Source organism: Bos grunniens, chromosome 1 (assembly GCF_055505025.1).
Source record: "Bos grunniens cultivar Pamir isolate PY7600 chromosome 1, Bosgru_T2T1.0, whole genome shotgun sequence".
NCBI lineage: Eukaryota > Metazoa > Chordata > Mammalia > Artiodactyla > Bovidae > Bos > Bos grunniens.
Window position 1 is genome coordinate 124,856,746 of NC_141165.1, and position 25,164 is coordinate 124,881,909.

The window sequence follows — 25,164 nt, forward strand, 5'->3', positions numbered from 1 at the left end:
ATATCTTTCTCAGATGTTCCAAAGATGCATTATGTCAGGAGTCATGCCACATTGCATGCTCTACTGCTAGCTGATCCATCCGTGTTACATCTTCTAAGACTACTGTTAGTTGTGTTTTCAGCTTCTTTTTATATTTCCTTTAGTCTAGGTCAGAGTGATTTGTGCATAGTGTTTCTTCTCTTGTTTCTGCTGTCATCTGTGTCTTAGTGGCATGCTTATGAGGATGGATGCTATTATTAATCTCACTTGCTTACATTGTATGGAGCCATTATAATCTCAATGGAAGAAAGAGAACAGAATGATTCAATTATAATGACTTTAGTGGATGAAGCTCATGCATCATGATGTTTCTTTATCTATTTTTATTTTAACATTTTACTTTCGAAAAAAACTATAAAAAATTAATAAAATTTAATTTTTTTGCAATTCTTAATGTTGTTTGATGTATGTAATTCTCACATAGATATATCTGTCATATAGTATTTCTACTTTAGGTCAGGATCCTAAACAGATTACCCAACTGAATTTCCATAATTACTTAAATGAATAAGCCTAATCTGAAAGTCTCAATATTTTTACATTAAAAAGACAAAATGTGTAGTACTTCACTATGATTAAAAAATTATAGTGAGGGTTCATAAAGCCCTCTTATGAAAAAATATTTTTAATTATAAATTTTATCTATTTCTTAAAACTATAGATGTACAGGACTTTGGTCTCTTCATTAGCTTGGGACTAGCTTATATAGCCTGAAAGCAGACATTTTGGAAACTATAATATTTATAAATTTGAGTTCATTTCCAATTTTGAAATGGGGCCAAATTTGACTGTAAGTAAATGGGTTTCTATCCTACATTTTTGGTTTGTCAAGAAATTAATGCTTTACTACTATCACACAGGACTCTGGGCCAGAAAGCTATTTCATTTTTAATCGTGCTATTATTTTTCTACTTGCAAAGATGTGAGAGCAGTGAAAATATTCTTGCAACAATCAAACTGTCAGTACATTTTTCTACTGATGAGTTTAGATTACCATTGACATTTTCATATGTCTGTGTCTGAGTCTGCTTAGTAGCATAAATTATTACAGTTGTTTTGTTGCCACAGGAAGGTACACATTTTGTCCATTTGCCACAATGGCCCCATCTCAATACACAGAAACTAACTCAGTCTACCTAAATACAAGGGATGGAGTAAAAGTTCCATGTACTATTAATGTAATGCGTGTTCTTTTTTGTGCTATGGAGAGGCTCTGAATAGCAAAGGCTTAATAGTTTTGCATAAATTAAATTTCTCCTTATAACAAATCTTTACTCTCAGTACCTAGTTGTAACTCAATACAAATTGGCTAGAAAATTAGGGCACTTTTAACTTTGTAGTGATAGGATTTTTTAATGGCTTTTCATGAGGACTTTCTAAAGAAATACATAAGGCTAATGATAATGAAGTGAGTGAGTATCATAAACAGAAATGTAATCTTCTCAGGGCACACTGTAATTAATAATTTATTTGATAAATAACTCAGGAATCCAAATTTGCTGAATGTTAATTCAAAGGTTGAAATCATGGCATTGGGTATTACCTGTTTCACAGACAATCATTAACCTATGTGTCTTAGAAGTCAATCAGCCTCCTTGTTGACTATACACAAAGTTAAACCAATCAATAGTCTTTAATGGTCCTAGCTCCTCTGCAGATTGCCCTGGAGATGTTTCCCAAGGAAATGGTCGAACAAATGGAAGTTTCTTAAAAAGACTCATTTGTAAACTTGTATAGTTCTGACCAGTGAAAAATATTTGGTATAGGTTATGTAGTATTATCTGCCGCTGTAAATAAACAATCAATATATATTATGAATAATAATTGTTACTAATCATTACCTTAAAAAGCCATCTGAATGATTTGTATTAAAAAATATCAGTGTTTTATGCTTTGTGTAAATTTTACATTAGGATGAGAGGACTTCACTTTACATCTTGGTTGAGATATCTTTTCCCATGTTTCAGGCTGGAAAAGGAAGTTCATCTAAAGATCTGTGCTTTTAAATGCATACACTATGTAAGGCATAATGTAACATATTTTTATTATTTTAATTTAAGTTGTAGGGTAAAATGGAAACCATTAATGTCTGTCTAAATGAGATTTAAGATGTAGTCTTAATGCAAAGTGAGAAGAAATTTCTGGTGTTTGCCTGCTCATCTTTGTAACTCTCCTGACTAAGTATGTTCACATTCAGCAACCAGTCTTGGCTCCCGCTTCTGTGGGAAATATCAAGCTCTCAGGGCTACATTGGACTGGGGACATAAATCTGGCTTCTATTTAAGAAAAAGTATCTAACGAAGCAACTCAGAAAACTAAGAAGACAAAGACAAATGAATATTTAAGAGCATCTATTGTGGCAGGGATAAGGTGAGGACTTCCGTCATGGGTCACAACCTTGTGGAAAAGGGGCTTGTGCAACTCACTGAAGCTCTAAGCCATGTCGTGTAGGACACCATAAGACAGCTGGGTCATAGTGAAGAGTTATGGCAAAACGTGGTCCACTGGAGGAGGAAATGGTAACCCACTCCAGTATTTTTGCCTGGAGAACTCCAGGAACATTATGAAAAGGCAAAAGGATATGACGCCACAAAATGAGCCCCCCCAGGTCAGAAGGTGTCCAATATGCAACTGGGGAAGAGCAGAGGGCAATTACTAGTAGCTCTAGAAAAAAATTAAACAGCTAGGCCAAAGCAGAAACAACACTCAGTTGTGGATATGTCTGGTGGTGAAGGTAACGTCCAATGCTATAAAGAACAATATCACATTAAAACCTGGACTGTTAGGTCCATGAATCAAGGTAAACTGGATGTGATCAAGCAGGAGACAGCAAAGAAGAACATCAACATCTCAAGAATCAATGAACTAAAAAGGACAGGAATGGGGGAATTTAATTTGGATGACAATTATATCTATGACTGTGGACAAAATCCCTTAGAAGAAATGGAATAGCCCTCATAGTCAACAAAAGAGTCCAAAATTCATTACTTGGGTACAATCTCAAAAATGACAGAATGATCTCAGTTCATCTCCAAGATAACCAGAGTAACAGGTAAGTTTGGTCTTAGAGTACAAAATGAAGCAAGACAAAAGCTTACTAAGTTTTGTCAAGAGAACACACTAGTCAGAGCAAACAGCCTTTTGCAACAACCCAAGAGACAACTCTATACACAGACATCATCAAATGGTCAATACTGAAATCAGATTGATTATATTTTTGCAGCCAAAGATGGAGAAGCTCTATACAGTCAGCAAAAACAAGACCTGGAGCTGACTGTGGCTCAGATCATCAGCTCCTTATTGCAAAATCCAGGCTTAAATTTAAGAAAGTAGGGAAAATCACTAGGCAGTTCAGGTATGACCTAAGTAAAATTCCTTATGATTATACAGTAGAGGTGATGAACAGAGTCAACGGTTTAGATCTGCCTGAAGAACAATGGGTGGCAGTTCATAGCATTGTACAGGAGACAGTGACAAAAACCATCCTAAAGAAAAAAAATGCAAGAAGGAAAAGTGGGTGTCTGAGGAGGCATTACAAATAGCTGAGGAAAGAGGACAAGTGAAATGCAAGTGAGAAAGGTAAAGATATACCCCAGGGAATGCAGAGTTCCAAAGCATAGCAAAGAGGGATAGGAAGGCATTCTTAAATGAAAAATACAAAAAAAAAAAAAAAAATAGAGGGAAACAATGGAATAGGAAGGACTAGAGATCTCTTCAAGAAAATTAGAGATACCAAGGGAACATTTCATGCAAGGCTGGGCACAATAAAGGACAGAAATGGTAAGGACCTAACAGAAGCAGAATAAACTAAAAAGAGGTGGAAGAATACACAAAAGATCTGTACAAGAAGGGTCTTTATGGCTTGGATAACCAGGGATGGTGTGGTCACTCACTTAAACTCAGACATCCTAGAGTGTGAAGTAAAGTGGACCTTAGAAATCATTAATACCAACAAAGCTAGTGGCAGTGATGGAATTCCAGTTGATCTATTTCGTCCTAAAAGATGATGCTATGACAGTGATGCACTCAATATGACAGCAAATTTGGAAAACTCAGCATTGACCACAGGACTGGAAAAGATCAGTTTTCATTCAATCCCAAAGAAGGGCAACAACCAAAATATTCAAACTACTATACAATTGCATTCATTTCACATGGGAATAGGGTTATGCTCAAAATCCTTCAAGCTAGGCTTGCTTCAGCAGTACATGAACCAAGAACTTTTACATTTACAATCTGAATTTCAAATTGTGCATAGATCATATTGCCAAAACTCACTGGATCATGGAGAAAGCAAATAAATTGCAGAAAAATGTCTATTTCTGTTTTATTGACTATGCTAAAGCCTTTGTGTGGCTCACAACAAATTGTGAAAAATCCTTAAAGAGATAGGAGTACTAGACCACTTTACATGGCTCCTGAGAAACCTGTATGTGGATGAAGAAGCAAGAGTTAGAACCGGACATGGAACAATGGACTGGTTCAAAATTCAGAAAGGAGTATGATAAGACTGTATTTTGTCATCCTGCTTACTTAACTTATATGCAGAGCATATCACACTAACATCCATATTAACCATACACCATAGTAACATTCATCCATCATACTACCATAGCATACATCCATGCTGGGCTGGCTGAATCACAAGCTGGAATCAAGATTTTCAGGAGAAATATCAACAACCTCAGATATGCAGATGATACCACTCTAATGGCACAAAATGAGAAGGAACTTAAGAGCCTATTGATGAGGGTGAGAGAGGAGAGTGAAAACGCTGGCTTAACCCTCAACAATAAAAAATCTAAGATCATGGTACCCAGTCCCATCATGTCATAGCAAATAAAAGGAGAAAATGTGGAAGCAGTGACAAATTTTATTTTCTTGGGCTCCAAAATCACTGCAGACAGTTACCACAGCCATGAAACTAAAAGATGCTCTCACTGCTTGGAAGAAAAGCTATGACAAACCTAGTGTATTAAAAAGCATAGACATCACTTCACCAACAAAAGTCCATATAGTCAAAGCTATGGTTTTTCCAGTAGTCATGTACAGATGTGAGAGCTGGCCAATAAAGACAGCTGAGTACCGAAGAACTGATGCTTTCAAATTTTGCTGAAGACCCTTGTGAGTCCCTTGGACTGCAAGGAAATCAAAACAGTCAGTCCTTAAGGAAATCAGCCTTGAATATTCATTGGAAGTACTGATGCTGAAATTAAAGCTCCGATACTTTTGCCATCTGATGTGGAGAGCCAACTCACTGGAAAAGACCCTGATGTTGAGATAGTTTGAAGGCAAAAGGACAAGAGGGTGGCAGAGGGGGTTGTGGGTTCTTCTCCGGAGCCAGGCGGGTGAAAGGGCGGGACTTGAGGTAGCGGAGGAAGAGCGGTTATTCTTGCTGTTAGAAGAGAATGGGGGGTGGAGGCGGGGGCTGTGTTGCATTTCTGAAACTATTTCCGTCCAGTTAACCCGGCCTGAAACCGGAGGAACCCGGAGCGGTAAGCCCTCACCCTCCTCCTGGTCGCGGCGAGGAATTGCGCCCTGGCGGTTACTCCTCTTCACGGTCTCTCACGCTCGCCAATGTCGTCAAGCGGAGGCTCAAATACTCGTATACAGTTGCTGTTCGTTCTCTCCACCTGCACTCGGAGAGAAGGGGTTCTGTGCCCAGGAGGAATGCGAATGTTATAGTTTGGATTTCGGTCCTTTTTCAGTTCACTTCAGTTCAGTCGCTCGTCGTATCCAACTCTTTGCGACCCCATGGACTGCAGCATGCCAGGCCTCCCTGCCCATCACCAACTCCCGGAGTTTACTCAAACTCGAGTGCATTGAGTCGTTGATGCCATCCAACCATCTCATTCTCTGTCCTCCCCTTCTCCTCCTGCCTTCATGTATAGAAGGAGAAGTTTTGAAACTACTGTAAAAATAAGACCGATAACCGGAAGCAGGAGACTTAAGTCCAAACCCTGACTCCAGGGAACTCTTGACTCCAAGGAACATTAATTGACAGGAGCTCATCAAATGCCTCCATACCAACACTGAAACCAAGCACCACACAAGGGCCAATAAGTTCCAGGGCAAGACATACCAAGCAAATTCTCCAGCAACAAAGGAACACAGCCCTGAGCTTCAAGATACAGGCTGCCCAAAGTCACCCCCAAACTATAGACATCTCATAACTCGTTACTGGACATTTCATTGCACTCCAGAGAGAAGAAATACAGCTCCACCCACCAGAACACCGACACAAGCTTCCCTAACCAGGAAACCTTGACAAGCCACCTGTACAAACCCACACACAGTGAGGAAACGCCACAATAAAGAGAACTCCACAAACTGCCAGAATATAGAAAGGACACCCCAAACTCAGGGTGTTTAACACAAATGAAGAGACAGAGGAATACTCAGCAGATAAAGGAACAGGATAAATGCCCACCAAACCAAATAAAAGAGGAAGAGATAGGGAATCTACCTGATAAAGAATTCCGAATAATGATAGTGAAATTGATCCAAAATCTTGAAACTAAAATGGAATCACAGATAAATAGCCTGGAGACAAGGATTGAGAAGATGCAAGAAAGGTTTAACAAGGACCTAGAAGAAATAAAAAAGAGTCAATATATAATGAATAATGCAATAAATGAAATTAAAAACACTCTGGAGGCAACAAATAGTAGAATAACAGAGGCAGAAGATAGGATTAGTGAATTAGAAGATAGAATGGTAGAAATAAATGAATCAGAGAGGATAAAAGAAAAACGAATTAAAAGAAATGAGGACAATCTCAGAGACCTCCAGGACAATATTAAACGCTACAACATTCGAATCATAGGGGTTCCAGAAGAAGAAGACAAAAAGAAAGACCATGAGAAAATACTTGAGGAGATAATAGTGGAAAACTTCCCTAAACTGGGGAAGGAAATAATCACCCAAGTCCAAGAAACCCAGAGAGTCCCAAGCAGGATAAACCCAAGGAGAAACACCCCAAGACACATATTAATCAAATTAACAAAGATCAAACACAAAGAACAAATATTAAAAGCAGCAAGGGAAAAACAACAAATAACACACAAGGGAATTCCCATAAGGATAACAGCTGATCTTTCAATAGAAACTCTTCGAGCCCGAAGAGAATGGCAAGACATACTTAAAATGATGAAAGAAAATAACCTACAGCCCAGATTATTGTACCCAGCAAGGATCTCATTCAAGTATGAAGGAGAAATCAAAAGCTTTTCAGACAAGCAAAAGCTGAGAGAATTCTGCACCACCAAACCAGCTCTCCAACAAATACTAAAGGATATTCTCTAGACAGGAAACACAAAAACGATGTATAAACTTGAACCCAAAACAATAAAGTAAATGGCAACGGGATCATACTTATCAGTAATTACCTTAAACATAAATGGGTTGAATGCCCCAACCAAAAGACAAAGACTGGCTGAATGGATACAAAAACAAGACCCCTACGTATGTTGTCTACAAGAGACCCACCTCAAAACAGCAGACACATACAGACTGAAAGTGAAGGGCTGGAAAAAGATTTTCCATGCAAATAGGGACCAAAAGAAAGCAGGAGTAGCAATACTCATATCAGATAAAATAGACTTTAAAACAAAGGCTGTGAAAAGAGACAAAGAAGGTCACTACATAATGATCAAAGGATCAATCCAAGAAGAAGATATAACAATTATAAATATATATGCACCCAACATGGGAGCACCACAGTACGTAAGACAAATGCTAACAAGTATGAAAGGAGAAATTAACAATAACACAATAATAGTGGGAGACTTTAATACCCCACTTACACCTATGGATAGATCAACTAAACAGAAAATTAACAAGGAAACACAAACTTTAAACGATACAATAGACCAGTTAGACCTAATTGATATCTATAGGACATTTCATCCCAAAACAATGAATTTCACCTTTTTCTCAAGCGCACATGGAACCTTCTCCAGGATAGATCATATCCTGGGCCATAAAACTAGCCATGGTAAATTCAAAAAAATAGAAATCATTCCAAGCATTTTTTCTGACCACAATGCAGTAAGATTAGATCTCAATTACAGGAGAAAAACTATTAAAAATTCCAACATATGGAGGCTGAACAACACGCTGCTGAATAACCAACAAATCACAGAAGAAATCAAAAAAGAAATAAAAATTTGCATAGAAACGAATGAAAATGAAAACACAACAACCCAAAACCTGTGGGACACGGTAAAAGCAGTCCTAAGGGGAAAGTTCATAGCAATACAGGCACACCTCAAGAAACAAGAAAAAAGTCAAATAAATAACCTAACTCTACACCTAAAGCAACTAGAAAAGGAAGAAATGAAGAACCCCAGGGTTAGTAGAAGGAAAGAAATCTTAAAAATTAGAGCAGAAATAAATGCAAAAGAAACAAAAGAGACCATAGCAAAAATCAACAAAACCAAAAGCTGGTTCTTTGAAAGGATAAATAAAATTGACAAACCATTAGCCAGACTCATCAAGAAACAAAGGGAGAAAAATCAAATCAACAAAATTAGAAACGAAAACGGAGAGATCACAACAGACAACACAGAAATACAAAGGATCATAAGAGACTACTATCAACAATTATATGCCAATAAAATGGACAACGTGGAAGAAATGGACAAATTCTTAGAAAAGTACAACTTTCCAAAACTGGACCAGGAAGAAATAGAAAATCTTAACAGACCCATCACAAGCACGGAAATTGAAACTGTAATAAAAAATCTTCCAGCAAACAAAAGCCCCGGTCCAGACGGCTTCACAGCTGAATTCTACCAAAAATTTAGAGAAGAGCTAACACCTATCCTGCTCAAACTCTTCCAGAAAATTGCAGAGGAAGGTAAACTTCCAAACTCATTCTATGAGGCCACCATCACCCTAATACCAAAACCTGACAAAGATCCCACAAAAAAAGAAAACTACAGGCCAATATCACTGATAAACATAGATGCAAAAATCCTTAACAAAATTCTAGCAATCAGAATCCAACAACACATTAAAAAGATCATACACCATGATCAAGTGGGCTTTATCCCAGGGATGCAAGGATTCTTCAATATCCGCAAATCAATCAATGTAATACACCACATTAACAAATTGAAAAATAAAAACCATATGATTATCTCAATAGATGCAGAGAAAGCCTTTGACAAAATTCAACATCCATTTATGATAAAAACTCTCCAGAAAGCAGGAATAGAAGGAACATACCTCAACATAATAAAAGCTATATATGACAAACCCACAGCAAACATTATCCTCAATGGTGAAAAATTGAAAGCATTTCCTCTAAAGTCAGGAACAAGACAAGGGTGCCCACTTTCACCATTACTATTCAACATAGTTTTGGAAGTTTTGGCCACAGCAATCAGAGCAGAAAAAGAAATAAAAGGAATCCAAATTGGAAAAGAAGAAGTAAAACTCTCATTATTTGCAGATGACATGATCCTCTACATAGAAAACCCTAAAGATTCCACCAGAAAATTACTAGAAATAATCAATGACTATAGTAAAGTTGCAGGATATAAAATCAACACACAGAAATCCCTTGCATTCCTATACACTAATAATGAGAAAACAGAGAAATTAAGGAAACAATTCCATTCACCATTGCAACGGAAAGAATAAAATACTTACGGCTATATCTACCTAAAGAAACTAAAGACCTATATATAGAAAACTATAAAACACTGGTGAAAGAAATCAAAGAGGACACTAATAGATGGAGAAATATACCATGTTCATGGATTGGAAGAATCAATATAGTGAAAATGAATATACTACCCAAAGCAATTTATAGATTCAATGCAATCCCTATCAAGCTACCAGCAGTATTCTTCACAGAGCTAGAACAAATAATTTCACAATTTGTATGGAAATACAAAAAACCTCGAATAGCCAAAGCGATCTTGAGAAAGAAGAATGGAACTGGAGGAATCAACCTACCTGACTTCAGGCTCTACTACAAAGCCACAGTTATCAAGACAGTATGGTACTGGCACAAAGACAGAAATATTGATCAATGGAATAAAATAGAAAGCCCAGAGATAAATCCACGCACATATGGACACCTTATCTTTGACAAAGGAGGCAAGAATATACAATGGATTAAAGACAATCTCTTTAACAAGTGGTGCTGGGAAATCTGGTCAACCACTTGTAAAAGAATGAAACTAGAACACTTTCTAACACCATACACAAAAATAAACTCAAAATGGATTAAAGATCTAAATGTAAGACCAGAAACTATAAAACTCCTAGAGGAGAACATAGGCAAAACACTCTCCGACATATATCACAGCAGGATCCTCTATGACCCACCTCCCAGAATATTGGAAATAAAAGCAAAAATAAACAAATGGGACCTAATTAACCTTAAACGCTTCTGCACATCAAAGGAAACTATTAGCAAGGTGAAAAGACAGCCTTCAGAATGGGAGAAAATAATAGCAAATGAAGCAACCGACAAACAACTAATCTCAAAAATATACAAGCAACTCCTACAGCTCAACTCCAGAAAAATAAACGACCCAATCAAAAAATGGGCCAAAGAACTAAATAGACATTTCTCCAAAGAAGACATACAGATGGCTAACAAACACATGAAAAGATGCTCTACATCACTCATTATCAGAGAAATGCAAATCAAAACCACAATGAGGTACCATTTCACACCAGTCAGAATGGCTGCGATCCAAAAGTCTACAAATAATAAATGCTGGAGAGGGTGTGGAGAAAAGGGAACCCTCTTACACTGTTGGTGGGAATGCAAACTAGTACAGCCACTACGGAGAACAATGTGGAGATTCCTTAAAAAACTGGAAATAGAACTGCCTTATGATCCAGCAATCCCATTGCTGGGCATACACACTGAGGAAACCAGAAGGGAAAGAGACACGTGTACCCCAATGTTCATCGCAGCACTGTTTATAATAGCCAGGACATGGAAGCAACCTAGATGTCCATCAGCAGATGAATGGATGAGAAAGCAGTGGTACATATACACAATGGAGTATTACTCAGCCATTAAAAAGAATACATTTGAATCAGTTCTAATGAGGTGGGTGAAACTGGAGCCTATTATACAGAGTGAAGTAAGCCAGAAGGAAAAACATAAATACAGTATACTAACGCATATATATGGAATTTAGAAAGATAGTAACAATAACCCAGTGTACGAGACAGCAAAAGAGACACTGATATATAGAACAGTCTTATGGACTCTGTGGGAGAGGGAGAGGGTGGGAAGATTTGGGAGAATGGCATTGAAACATGTAAAATATCATGTAAGAAATGAGTTGCCAGTCCAGGTTCGATGCACCATACTGGATGCTTGGGGCTAGTGCACTGGGACGACCCAGAGGGATGGTATGGGGAGGGAGGAGGGAGGAGGGTTCAGGATGGGGAACACATGTATACGTGTGGCGGATTCATTTTGATATTTGGCAAAACTAATACAATTATGTAAAGTTTAAAAATAAAATAAAATTAGGAACAACAACAACAACAAAAAAGAAGGTGGCAGAGAATGAAGTGGTTAACTAGCATCCTGGAGTCAGTGAACATAAATTTGAGCAAACTCCAGGAGATGGTGGAGGAATGAGGAGCCTTGGGTGGTACAGTCCATGAGGTAGCAGTCAGAAACAACTTAGCAACTGAACAATCACAATGAAGATGAGGACCAGGATATTTTCTCTGGGTCCTTAAATCCTATTATGTTGATTATTGTCATGTGTACACTGAAAGGTTCACTCAGGTAAAACAATTTCTGATTTTATTTATATGATCTTGAATTTTTAAGCCTCCTTCATTTGCAATTTTCACAGTTTAAGGAGTACAACTAAATGTTTAACCATTTGCACTTCTTATATATAAACCAGATCTTGAAATTTAATATCCTAATTTTATATACTTAAAAATTCTATCTCAGTTGTGAAAATCTGTAGCACAAGTTTTATTAGAATTTTCATAGACTGTTTTAACACTATACAAATTTTATTTTCAAAGGAGATTTTATCTCCTATAGGATTGCATGTATCTTGATAGCTTAAAGGGATATTCATGTTGTAAGTACCATGTTCAATGACTAATGCCTTAGTATGCCCTCACGGTTAGCTCCTGGAATGAATTTGGGTGAAGGAATACAAAAAAAGGTGAAGAAATATAGCACTACTTGGAAAAGATATAGAGATTTTATAGCTCATCCTTCTTGGGATATTAAATAATTCAGATCACTATTAAGAGAGTAGAAAGTAAGTTTACCCTAGTCAGATGTTGGTTGTGGTAAACTCAGTTTGTTGATAGGAAGAAGGTATAATAACTTTAACATAAAGAAAATCAGATTTTTTCTTGTTAAATCAAAGAAATGAGCAATTAAATGACATTTTTCACATAAGACTATGATTTTTTTCTTCTGCCTACATGTCTCTCCTCTGTATTTGAACCTAAATGGTAGAAGCAGCAGGAGTCTAAGGAAAACTGTAGTCAAGGATGTGCTCTGAGTAATCAGTGGACTGCTTTGGTCAGGTCAATCAAAACAGCCTGTGCATAGTGAAACATCCTAAAATAATTGTATAGAGACTGGAAATTTGGGGAGTATAATTGCCAAAACATGTTCTGTTGTTAATTTTATATTTCTTGAAAGGAAAGAGAAGAGAGAATTTGGCCATAACTTTAACCCTCAATCCAGGAAGGGATTAAGATATGTTGTTCTAGCCAGTAATTGAAATCATGAGTCATCAGACTTTTTGCAATCAACTATTGATATATTGCTCTTCAATTTTCACTCAGACTATGTATCTCTTTATATCTGATTTTCTTCACTTTAATACTTATGTTAATATTTCCTTATGTTCCATTTAATTCAATGGAAGTCTTGTTAGTTGGAGACAGCAATTAAATCATTGCTGTTTGAACTTCACTTAATTCAGACATAATGATTGTTCAATATACCTGATAAACTTCCATTGTGATAATTAAACATTCAAACAATCATGTGAATCATATCAAACTTTAAACTTATTATAGTTATATCCTTAATTCCTTATGGTCTCCTTGAGTACTCTTTCCACAACAGACAACTGTTTGGTTTCTGAATTAGTGGACATGCTCTGAAAAATTAATTTAATTTCTTTTTAAAGGGAAGGAGATAGCTCAACTTTCTAGCCCCAGTGTTACATTTAGGGCAAGAGTAAGACCAAATTAAAATTGATTTTACATTATGCATCTAATGAAATATATATATACATATATATATATTTCTAAAGGTTTTTGCTGTAAAACTTGGATGTTCCAATTGTTATTATTACTGATAGTTAGATGATAAAGTGCTATGTGGTGTGTATCCAAATCCATAACATGACACAGTTCTTTTAAAAATCTCTTTGCTTGTTGCAATACTAGCAGTCAATTTAGTAAGTGGTGTGGATACCAACCACTAATTTTTTTTCATCTCATCATCTTTGAAACCCAGAACCTAGTTGAGCACAGAGCAAGGTATTTCCTACTGTTAAATTAGGAATTTAACAAGTCTGTGACTTGTTTCACAAATAGAAAAAATACACCAAATGAAAATGGATGATTGCTAATAGTTTCTCTCTGTTGTTCCCCCCATTTACATTCCTTGAAATAATGTGTATGTTACATCTAGAATGAGCAAAAATCCTGTGGGTCAGGAGCTAGTGAACTGTTTAACCAGACAACTTGAACTAAACAGTTTTTGTTTATCATTTGAATTTTAGGTGACAAAGACTCAAATTATTGGTTAATATAGGGATCTCACAATATGGTAGAGATCACATGATGCCCTTACCAAATCATTATATTTTACTTCTGGAAAATCAGAGAGACCATGTTTCCCATGCTTGTGTCAAGGTAGACCTGTAAGCAAAATTCTAATCAATGGAATATGAGCAGAACTGATCTCCATTCTGTCTTCCATCACAGATGTCTAAACACAAGAGATGTATTTAAGGACTGTGAAGTCCATGGAAGGTGAACCCCTTGGAACCTAGTTACTGAATCAGTTTATGAACATCCAGATGGTTCAGTCCATGCTTCTTCATGATTATTACCAGACCCATTGAATGTGTATCTTCCAATATGTCATTCCTTTATAAGTAGTCTATATTTAATTAAGAGATTAAATTAAACAAAACCAAAGACAACCCCCATATACATTTGCATAAAACATAGAACTAATATCATATGCTTATGTACACTTTGAACGTTATTAGGCAAACAAAATCTTTAGGTATTCATTTATTGAACTATAACCATGAAGTTATGACATATAACATATTAAAGGACTATATTCTATTCCTCCTTTTGTTATTTACTTATGAGTATATAATGAGCATATAATGAAAGAGTAAATACTCTTATTCTTCTTGTTATTTACTTATGACTTACCATTAGAACTTTTTTTAGGGATAGATCTTACAACCAGATCTTACAACCTCTCACTTCCTCAACTTGCTCACCACTTTATTAAATATCTGATTTTTGTTCCTCTTTGAGTTCCAAACCCAGACTATAATTAGGAAGGGACAATTGGTACTGTGTCCTAGTTCACCGAAATTTAGAGGGTACAGGCATGAAAATAATAATTTTAAAGAGTTAGTACCTATTTAGCAAGAGTGATTAGCTAAAATAGGAAGTTACCAGATGGCACACATGGTTAATAACATCCATCTGTGAGCCACATCATGAATAACAGAGTTTATCTGAGGACACATTAGTGCTGCTTATACCAATATTAAAATAGATTGTCACACCTCTGTTGGGCCATGCTCTACCTGAAGTGTACTGCACACTTGTTCCTTAAGTCTAACCCTAACATATAGCCCAACCCTATAGGTTTCTGTTCTTGGAGGAGGGAGAAACAAAACATAAGATTTATGAGGACAAGGAAACTATCTTTTCACAACCTCCATTGGCCCTACTTTGTATTCTTCCTTATGACTACCTATGTTTAAGTCTCATCTCTATTTCTTGCCATCTGTATGACTTAGACAAGCAAGTTAATGTCTCTGCAGTCAAATCACTCTGTCTTATCCCACATAGAAAATGGGGTTGATGATAATTATATCGCCTACCTATAAGGGCAGCTGGGAAGTGGAAATATTTAATTTTAAGGTATTTAGAACAGATTTTTGAACATAATAAGCATCATGTTGGTTTGACTGATTTAACATCTGTGATTGGCTTTGTTCTACTTGTAATATTTAAATAGAATAGTTGGCTGTGTGAAATCTGTAATATTTTCTAATAGTGGGATGAGTTAAAGCTAACTTTTAAATGTGTCTACAATATAACAAAATGCATTAGCATGTAACTAATCTGGTGTAAATTGGCAGAAAAATATAATGTGAGCTGTTATCCAAGTGAAAAAAGCTTGGAGACCATGGAATCTATAAATTTATATATACTCCATAATAGAGATGCAGATTTATTTTTATCCTGCTTATAATGTAAGCAATATCCTGTCACTACAGTCCATTTGATTTAGTTCCTGCCATGAAATACACTAGAAGCAATGAAAGGTGAATGGTACATAGATGAATTGCCAGAGCCTTTTTCAGGTTTCCAGAATAACTTAAACTTGTGATACAACCAGAAATATCAATATCATATTGTTTTCAACTACAGAGTATCACCATTATCATAAAAACATAGAGACTTAATGTGCATGCAGGTGGAATTTTTTTTTTTTAAGTTTGGAAGACTATACTCTATAGCCATTCTTAAAATAAGTCATAAAGCACTCATCAGATTTGAATAAACTTAAAAATATTTACTAAGGGGTATATATTAGAATAGTGTTTTAGGGTAATATTTGTCTTTTGCTTGGAAATCACGTTTTAAATTTTTTTGATAGCATGTTGGTTTTTTTGCCTATAAATATATTAAAGTTATTACTTTAATTTTATATGTAAAATCACACATTTTGAACTTTGAAGTTTTCAATGAAGCCTCAATTCTATAGAACAAAATGAAAAGTAGTCTCTCCTTTCTAAAGCAAATATGGGTCACTCTTCAGTTTGTGATTTTTGAGGAGTAATTTCTATTTTCTTACTGTAAATATGAAGTTTATAATTTTAAAACAGCATGAACAAATGATCTAGGTTCATCTAAGGTAACTATTATGTAGAAAGAAAGTATTGGGTCTTAGGTAAATGGAAATATAATCTGTGAGAGAGTGCATGTGTGTGTGTATGTGTGTGTTTTTAAATTCACTATTCAAGTTAAGTGAAAATTATTTCTATAGATCCTCAACTCCTTTTCACCTTTCTCTTTCTTTACCTAATTTGCCCTTATCTTTGCTGTTCCACCATAAAAAAGATTATAACTTGGACATATTCATTACAAATATTTGGTGGCATATTGCTACTGTAACTTTAGCATAAATGGATGGAAATGGACCAAAATGTGTTCTCCATATATCCTCAAGATATATTTATAATTGCTCTATTTGGTAAGGCTAGAAAATCATGGAGGAGCAGTAAGACAGGATTTGATCTAATTGTGTTTACAAGCAAATTGGTTTTATTTCCTAAAACATTAAGAGAGAGGTGAAAGGAAAAATAAGAAAGCCAACCAAAGTATCTAATTAACATAAAAGAAGTTCTATAATATGAGATGAATACTATAGTCAAATTTAAGGTAGGAGGGAGGATAAAATGCTTTTTTATTCAGTGGCCTGGAATAAGCTGGGAGAGTATAGGTTATAAACAACCCCAACACCTGTCTCACTTAATATAACAAAAGTTTATCACTTACTTCTGCATAGCCTGCTACTGGTTTTGGTGACTCTGGAGGGCACTGCTTTCAAAACATGCTTTCATCGTGACTAAGAAAGAAAAGTCTGTGGAGATAAGCATCAGCTTTAAAACACCCACTTGGAAGTAACACACACAACTTTGTTCCTTGGTACAAGTAGGACCAAAAACTTTTATTAAAACAAGAAGTTAAAAGGATTTCTTTGTAGAAGTCTAATGGAATTTTTGTGTGTATTTGTTGCTGTTGTTGTTCAGTTGCTAAGTTGTGTCCGACTCTTTGCAACCCCATGGACTGCAGTACACCGGGTGCCCCTGTCATTAACTATATCACAGAGATTGCTCAAATTTGTGTCCATGAGTCACTGATGCTATGTAACCAACTCATCCTATGTAATCCACTTCTTCTGCCTTCAGTCTTTCCCAGCATGAGGGTCTTTTCAAATGAGTGAGTTCTTTGCATCAGGTGGCCAAAGTACTAGAGCTTCAGCTTCAGCATCAGTCCTTCCAATGAATATTCAGGACTGATTTCCTTTAGGAGTGACTGGTTTGATATCCTTGCAGTCCAAGGGACTCTCAAGAATTTTCTCCAGCACCACAGTTCAAAAACCCCAATTCTTCATCACTCAATCTTCTTTAAGGTCCAACACTCACATCCATACGTGACTACTGGAAAAACCATAGCTTTGACTAGATGGACCTTTGTCGGCAAAGTGATGCCTTTGCTTTTAGACATGCTGTCTAGGTTTGTCATAGCTTTCCTTCCAGGAAGCAAGCATATTTTAGTTTCATGGCTACAGTAACCACAGTGATTTTGGAGGTCCCCCCCCCAAAATCTGTCATTGTTTCCAAATTTTTCCCCTTTTATTTGCCATGAAGTGATGGTACTGAAGGCGATGAACTTAGATTTCTGAATGGTGAATTTCAAGCCAGGTTTTTCACTCTCCTCTTTCATGCTTATCAAGAGGCTCTTTAGTTCCTCTTCACTTTGTGGCATTAGAGTGGTTCAGTTCAATTCATTCGCTCAGTCATGTCTGACTCTTTGAGACCCACATGGACTGCAGCATGCCAGGCCTCCCTGTCCATCACCAACTCCCAGAGCTTACTCATACTCATGTCCATCGAGTCAGTGATGCCATCTGGCCATCTCATCCTCTGTCGTCCCCTTATCCTTCAATCTATCCCAGCATCAGAGTCTTTTCCAATGAGTCAGTTCTTCGCATCAGGTGGCCAAAGTATTGGAGTTTCAGCTTCAACATCAGTCCTTCCAATGAATATTTAGGACTGATCTCCTTTAGGATTGACTGGTTGGACTCTTTGCATTCCAAGGGAATCTCAAGAATGTTCTCCAACACCACAGTTCAAAAGCATCATTTTTTTTGGTGCACAGCTTTCCTTATAGTCCAACTCTCACATCCATACATGACTACTGGAGAAGCCATAGCTCTGACTAGATAGACTTTTGTTGGCTAAGTATTGTCTCTGCTTTTTAATATGTTGTGTAGATTGGTCACAACTTTTCTTCCAAAGAGCAAGTGTCTTTTAATTTCATGGCTGCAGTCACCATCTGCAGTGATTTTGGAGCCCAGAAAAAAAAGTCTGACACTGTTTCCACTGTTTCCCCGTCTATTTCCCATGAAGTGATGGGACCGGATGCCATGATCTTCGTTTTCTGAATGTTGATCTTTAAGCCAACTTTTTCACTCTCCACTTTCACTTTCATTAAGAGGCTCTTTAGTTCTCCTTCACTTTCTGCCATAAGGATGGTGACATCTGCATAACTGAGGTTATTGATATTTTCCCCAGCAATCTTGATTCCAACTTCTGCTTCATCCAGCCCAGCATTTCTTATGATGTACTCTGCATATAACTTAAACAAACAGGGTGACAATATACAGACTTGATGAACTCCTTTCCTGATTTGGAACCAGTCTGTTGTTCCATGTCCAGTTCTAACTGCTGCTTCTTGATATGCATAACTATTTCTCAGGAAACAGGTTAGGTAGTCTGGTGTTTCCATCTCTTAAAGGATTTTCCACAGTTTGTTGTGATCCACACAGTCAAAGGCTTTGGAATAGTCAATAAAGCAGAAGTAGATATTTTCCTGGAGCTCTCTTGCTTTTTTGATGATCCAGTGGATGTTGGCAATTTGATCTCTGGTTCTTCTGCCTTTTCTAAATCCAGCTTAAACATATGGAAGTTCATGGTTCACATACTGTTGTAGCCTGGCTTGGAGGATTTTGAGCATTACTTTGCTAGCATGTGAGATGATTGCAGTTGGGCAGTAGAGTTTGAGCCTTCTTTAGTATTGCCTTTCTTTGGGATTGGAATGAAAAAAGACCTTTCCAGTGCTGTGGCCCCTGCTGAGTTTTCCTAATTTGCTGGCATTTTGAGTGCAGCACTTTCACAGCATCATCTTTTAGGATTTGAAATAGCTCAACTGGAATTCCATCACTTCCACTAGCTTTGTTCATAGTGATGTTTCCTAAGGCCCACCTGACTTTGCACTCCAGGTTGTCTGGCTCAAGGTCAGTGATCACACCATCATAGTTATCTGGATCATGAAGATTTTTTTTGTATAGAGTGGTATCATCTGCATATCTGAGGTTGTTGATGTATCTCCTGGCAATCTTGATTCAGCTTGTGAATCATCCAGTCAGGCACTGTGCATGATATACTCTACATAGAAGTTAAATAAATAAGCTGACAATATATAGTCTTGTACTCCTTTCCCAATTTCTAATCAATCATTTGTTCCAGTAAGCTTCTAACCATTGCTTCTGGACAGTCATGCAGGTTTTCCAGGAGATAGGTAAGTAGTCTGGTATTCCCATCTCTTCATGAATTTTCCACATATTTTTTGTGATCTACACAGCCAAAGACTTTAGTGTAGTCAATGAAGCAGAAATAGATGTTTTCATGGAATTCCCTTGCCTTTTCTATGATACAACACGTGTTGGCAATTTGATCTCTGGTTCTTCTGCCTTTTCTAAACCAAGTTGGTACATCTGAATGTTCTCAGTTCATGTACTACAGAAGCCTAGCTTGAAGTATTCTGAGCATAACTTTACTAGATCTGGTCCCATTACTTCATGGGAAATAGATGGGGAAACAGTGGAAACAGTGTCAAGCTTTATTTTTGGGGGCTCCAAAATCACTGCAGATGGTGACTGCAGCCATGAAATTAAAAGACGCTTACTCCTTGGAAGAAAAGTTATGACCAACCTAGATAGCATATTCAAAAGCAGAGACATTACTTTGCCAACAAAGGTTCATCTAGTCAAGGCTATGGTTTTTCCAGCAGTCATGTATGGATGTGAGAGTTGGACTGTGAAGAAAGCTGAGTGCCGAAGAATTGATCCTTTTGAACTGTAGTGTTGGAGAAGACTCTTGAGAGTCCCTCGGACTGCAAGGAGATCCAACCAGTCCATTCTAAGAAGATCAGTCATGGGTGTTTATTGGAAGTAATGATGCTAAAGCTGAAACTCCAGTACTTTGGCCACCTCATGCGAAGAGTTGACTCATTGGGAAAGACTCTGATACTGGGAGGGATTGGGGGCAGGAGGAGAGGGGGATGACAGAAGATGAGATGGCTGGATGGCATCACTGACTTGATGGACGTGAGTTTGAGTGAACTTTGGGAATTGGTGATGGACAGGGAGACCTGGCGTGCTGCAGTCCATGGGGTCGCAAAGAGTCGGACACGATTGATTGACTGAACTTAACGGATACAGTAGTTTGAATATTCTTTGGCATTGCCCTTCATTGAGATTGGATGAAAAATGCCTTTTTCCAGTCTGGTGGCCACTGCTGAGCTTTCCACATTTGCTGGCCTATGAATGCCACACTTTAAAAGCATCATCTTTTAATATTATAAATAGCTAACCTGGAATTCTATCATTTCCACTAGCTTTATTTTTAGTAATTCTTCCTAAGGCCCATTTGACTCTCACTACAGTGTGTCTGGTTCTAGGTCATTATCCCATTCATTAAGACCTTTTTTTGCATAGTTTTTCTGTGTATTCTTGCCACCTCTTCTTAATGTCTTCTGCTTCTGTTAAGCCCATACTGTTTATGTCCTTCATCATACCAATCTTTGAATGAAATGGTCTCCTAATTTATTCAGTTTTATTCAAGTGATGTATAGTCTTTCTCATTGTATTGTTTCCCTCTATTTCTTTGCATTGTTCATTTAAGAACACCTTCTTATCTCTCTTTGCTATTCTCTGGAACTTTGCATTCAGCTGGGTATATCTTTCCCTTTCTCCCTTGCTTTCCACTTCTCTTATTTCCTCAGCTATTTTTAAAGCCTCCTCAGACAACCACTTTACCTTCTTACATTTCATTTTCTTTGGGGTGGTTTTGGTCACTGCCTTTTGTACAATCTTATGAACTTATGTCCATAGTTCTTCAGGCATGTCTGTCTACCATATCTAATCCTTTGAATCTATTTATCACCTCCATTGCATAATCATAAGGGATTTGATTTAGATCACACTTGAATGGCCTAGTTTCTCCCTCATTTCTTCAATTTTGCAATAAGGAGCTGACAATCTAGCTCCAGTTCTTATTTTTGCTGACTATACAGAGCTTCTCCATCTTTGGCTGCAAAGAATATAATCAATCTGATTTCAGTATTGATCATTTAATGTTGTCTGTATGTAGAGCTGTCTCTTTTGTTGTTGGAAAAGACTGTTATGACCAGTGTGTTCTCTTGAAAAACCTCTGCTAGCCTTTGTCCTGCTTCATTTGGTAGATCAAGGCCAAAGTTGCCTGTTCCTCCAGGTTTCTCTTGAATTCCTACTTCTGCATTCCAGTTCCCTATGATTAAAAGGAAATCTTTTTGGTGTTAGTTCTAGGTCTTGTGCATCTTCATTGAACCAGTTAACTTCAGCTTCTTTGCCATCAGTGGTTGGGGCATAGACTTTGATTACTGTGTTGATGAATGGTTTGCCTTGGAAATTAACCTAGATCATTCTATCATTTTTGAGATTGCATCCCCATAATGCATTTTGGACTCTTTTGTTGACTATAAGGGCTACTCCATTTCTTCTAAGGGATTCTTGTCCACAGTAGTAGATATAATGATCATCTGAATTAAATTCGTCCATTCCCACCCATTTTATTTCACTAATTCCTAAAATGTTGACGTTCACTCTTGCCATCTCCTCCTTGACCATGTCCAGTTTACCTTGATCCATGGACCTAACATTCCAGGTTCCTACGCAATACTGTTTTTACTCTATCAGACTTTACTTTCACCAGAGACATCGACAATTGGGGTCGTTACCACTTTAGTCCAGCTGCTTAATTCTTTCAGGAGCTATTAATAACTGCCCTCCACTCTTCCCTAGTAGCATTTTGGACACCTTCCAGCCTGGAAGGCTCATCTTCTCATGTCATACTTTTCTGCCTTTTCATACTATTCATGGTGTTCGCTTTGCAGGAATCCTGGAGTGGTTTGCCCTTTCTTCTTCCAGTGCACCACATTTTGTCAGAACTCTCCACTATGACCGTCTGTCTTTTGTGGCCCTGCAGGTGGCCCTGCAGAGCCTGGCTCATAGTTTCACTGACTTACACAAGCTCCTTCACCAGGAGAAGGCCATGATCTATCAAGATTTGTGTTTGTAAACATGCACATGTACATACACATATTCATATATGTATAGCTTTGAACCCTCCTCAGGAGCTTCCCTGGGTAAAATCTAAACTGGCCCCTGTGCAGGAGGGCAGGGAAAGAACAAAGGAAAAAGGCAGACCACTCTAGATTGGTAAACGGCATTAATAAAAAGGGCAACTTACTTACAAGGTTTGTCTTGAGTAGCAACAAGACAAGTAGGTTTCTGTGAACACCACCAGAACCATACAAGTTTATATAAAGGCGTTAGCTGTCTGTGTTCATTCACTTATACGGGAGACTTTAGCTGGGTTCAGTCACATAACAGTTCAGAGATCCTCAACATCACATTTCTATTTCAAGGCTGTATTCATGGAGCAGTATTGTGGAGCAGGAAAGGTAAGTAGATCACATCTTCCAAAGACAGAGGAGAAAGTGCAAAGCCTCCAATTGCCTGGGATCAGCTTGCAAGCCAACTAGTGATCATGCCTTTTTCTTGGCCTTCTCAAACAGTGTGCATGCACGCATGCTCAGTTGCGTCTGACTCTGTAACCCCAAGGACTGTAGCCCTCTAGGCTCCTCTGCTCATGGAATTTTCTAGGTAAGAATACTGGAGTGGGTTGCCATTTTCTCCTCCAGAGATCCCTTCTCTGGGACTGAACCTGAATCTCTAGTATCTCTTGCACTGGCAGGCAGATTCTTTACTGCTGTGCCACCTGGGAAGCCCCTCCAACAGTGTATACACATATGAATGTACACATATACACTATTGTACATATATGTAAACAATCTCTGTGTGTATATAGAAAAACATTATATACAATATAAATCATATACTCCATTATTTATATACTGTATATTATATAAAATTTTAACATGTAGATTTATTCTTTTATTTATCTTTGAATTGGAATTTTAAAAAATGTATTCTGCTCCTAGACTAACAGGAGCAGGGGTCAACAGAATATACTCTTAAACATGAAACCTTTCAGTATTATGAAAATGTAATCTACAGTTATGGGCTTCCCTGGTGGCTCAGATGGTAGAGAATGTGCCTGCAATGCAGGAGAACTGGGTTTGATCCCTGAGTCAGGAAGATCCCCTGGAGAAAGGAATGGCTACCCCCTCCAGTATTCTTGCCTGGAGAATCCCATAGACAAAGGATCCTGGAGGGTTACAGTCCATGGGATCACAAAGAGTTGGACATGACTAAGTGACTAACACAATCTACCCATGTTATTTCTATCACTTTCTTCCAAATGTTAGTGTATGATAGTCTCATTCATGCTTCCTAGTGCTATAAAACCTAATCCATGTTTCTTTATTCCCCGTTGATTGAACTTCTCTGACAGTTGACATATTTGACCACGAATTCTACCCAAATCTTTTTCTTCCCTTGATTTCCTTGACCCTGACATTTTTGTCTCTTCTTTTACCTCTTTGGGTTCATTCTCTGACTATTTTAATATTTAGAGTTAAATCTACCCCAGAATTACTTTAAATATCATTCTCTTCTCATTTATCATTTTTTTCTTTTTGTTTTATTCACTAAGCTTTGTCTGATTTTTTTGTGACCTTTTGAACTGAAACTGAAGCCTGCCAGGCTCCACTGTCCATGGGATTTCCCAGGCAAAAATTCTGGAGTGAGTTGCAATTTCCTTCTACAGGAGATCTTCCTGATCCAGGGAGAGAATCTACGTTTCCTGCATTGGCAGGTGGATTCTTTATCACTGAACCACAAGGGAAAACCGTTATTGGCAGTGGGGCTTCCTGGGTGGCTCAACAGCAAAGAATTAGCTTGCAGTGAAGGATACATGGATTCTATCCCTGAATCCAGAAGATCACCTGAAGAAGGAAATGGAAACCCACTAAAGTATTCTTGCCTGGGAAATCCTATGGACAGAGAAGCCTGAGGGGCTACAGTCTTTGGGGTCACAAAGAGTTGACACAACTGAGCACACACCCAAAACTGGCAGTGCCTCCTAATAAGACATGAATGTTTCCACTACTGAACATTACAAATAGCCTCTCTTCATATTTTACCATGGGTTGAATTTGCAATAAACTTTCAGAAAACAAATTAAACAACAAAATAAAAACTCAATTTTCAGAACTGTGAACTAGAGAATTATAGAAAAATTATTCTCATCTAAATATTTTCATTTTAGGGTGTCCTTGGTGACTCTGACTGTAAAGAATCTGCCTGCAATGCAGAAGACCCAGGTTCAATCCCTGGGTCAGGAAGATTCCCCAGAGAAGGGAATGGGTACCCACTTCAGTATTCTTGCTTGGAGAATTTTGGTAAAATATTAAATCACTATTATTACTCACAATTATAGACTGGAAAACTAGAGTGTAAAGAAAATAATCCACAATACTTAAGTAGCATATGACAAAGATAGGGCTTGAACCTAACCTCTTGGCAGCCTATTCCTTCCATTATCCCCTCACTGTAGTGCCTCAGTGAGGACATCCCAAGAAGCATGAGAGCTTTAAAAACAAATCTTTATAAACTATATTGGAAAAGTCTCTAACTGCACACATTTGAAAAATCTTTATAAACCTGTGACTTCTAAATCCATCTATGGAGATTGTGTCTCTCTGAATGTCTCCAGGCCTATATTGCTAATTTCCTAGGTATATATCCATCTGCATGAATCTTCATGCTCCTCTAAGCCCATAAATGTGAAACTCTACCAGGACTTTTACTGC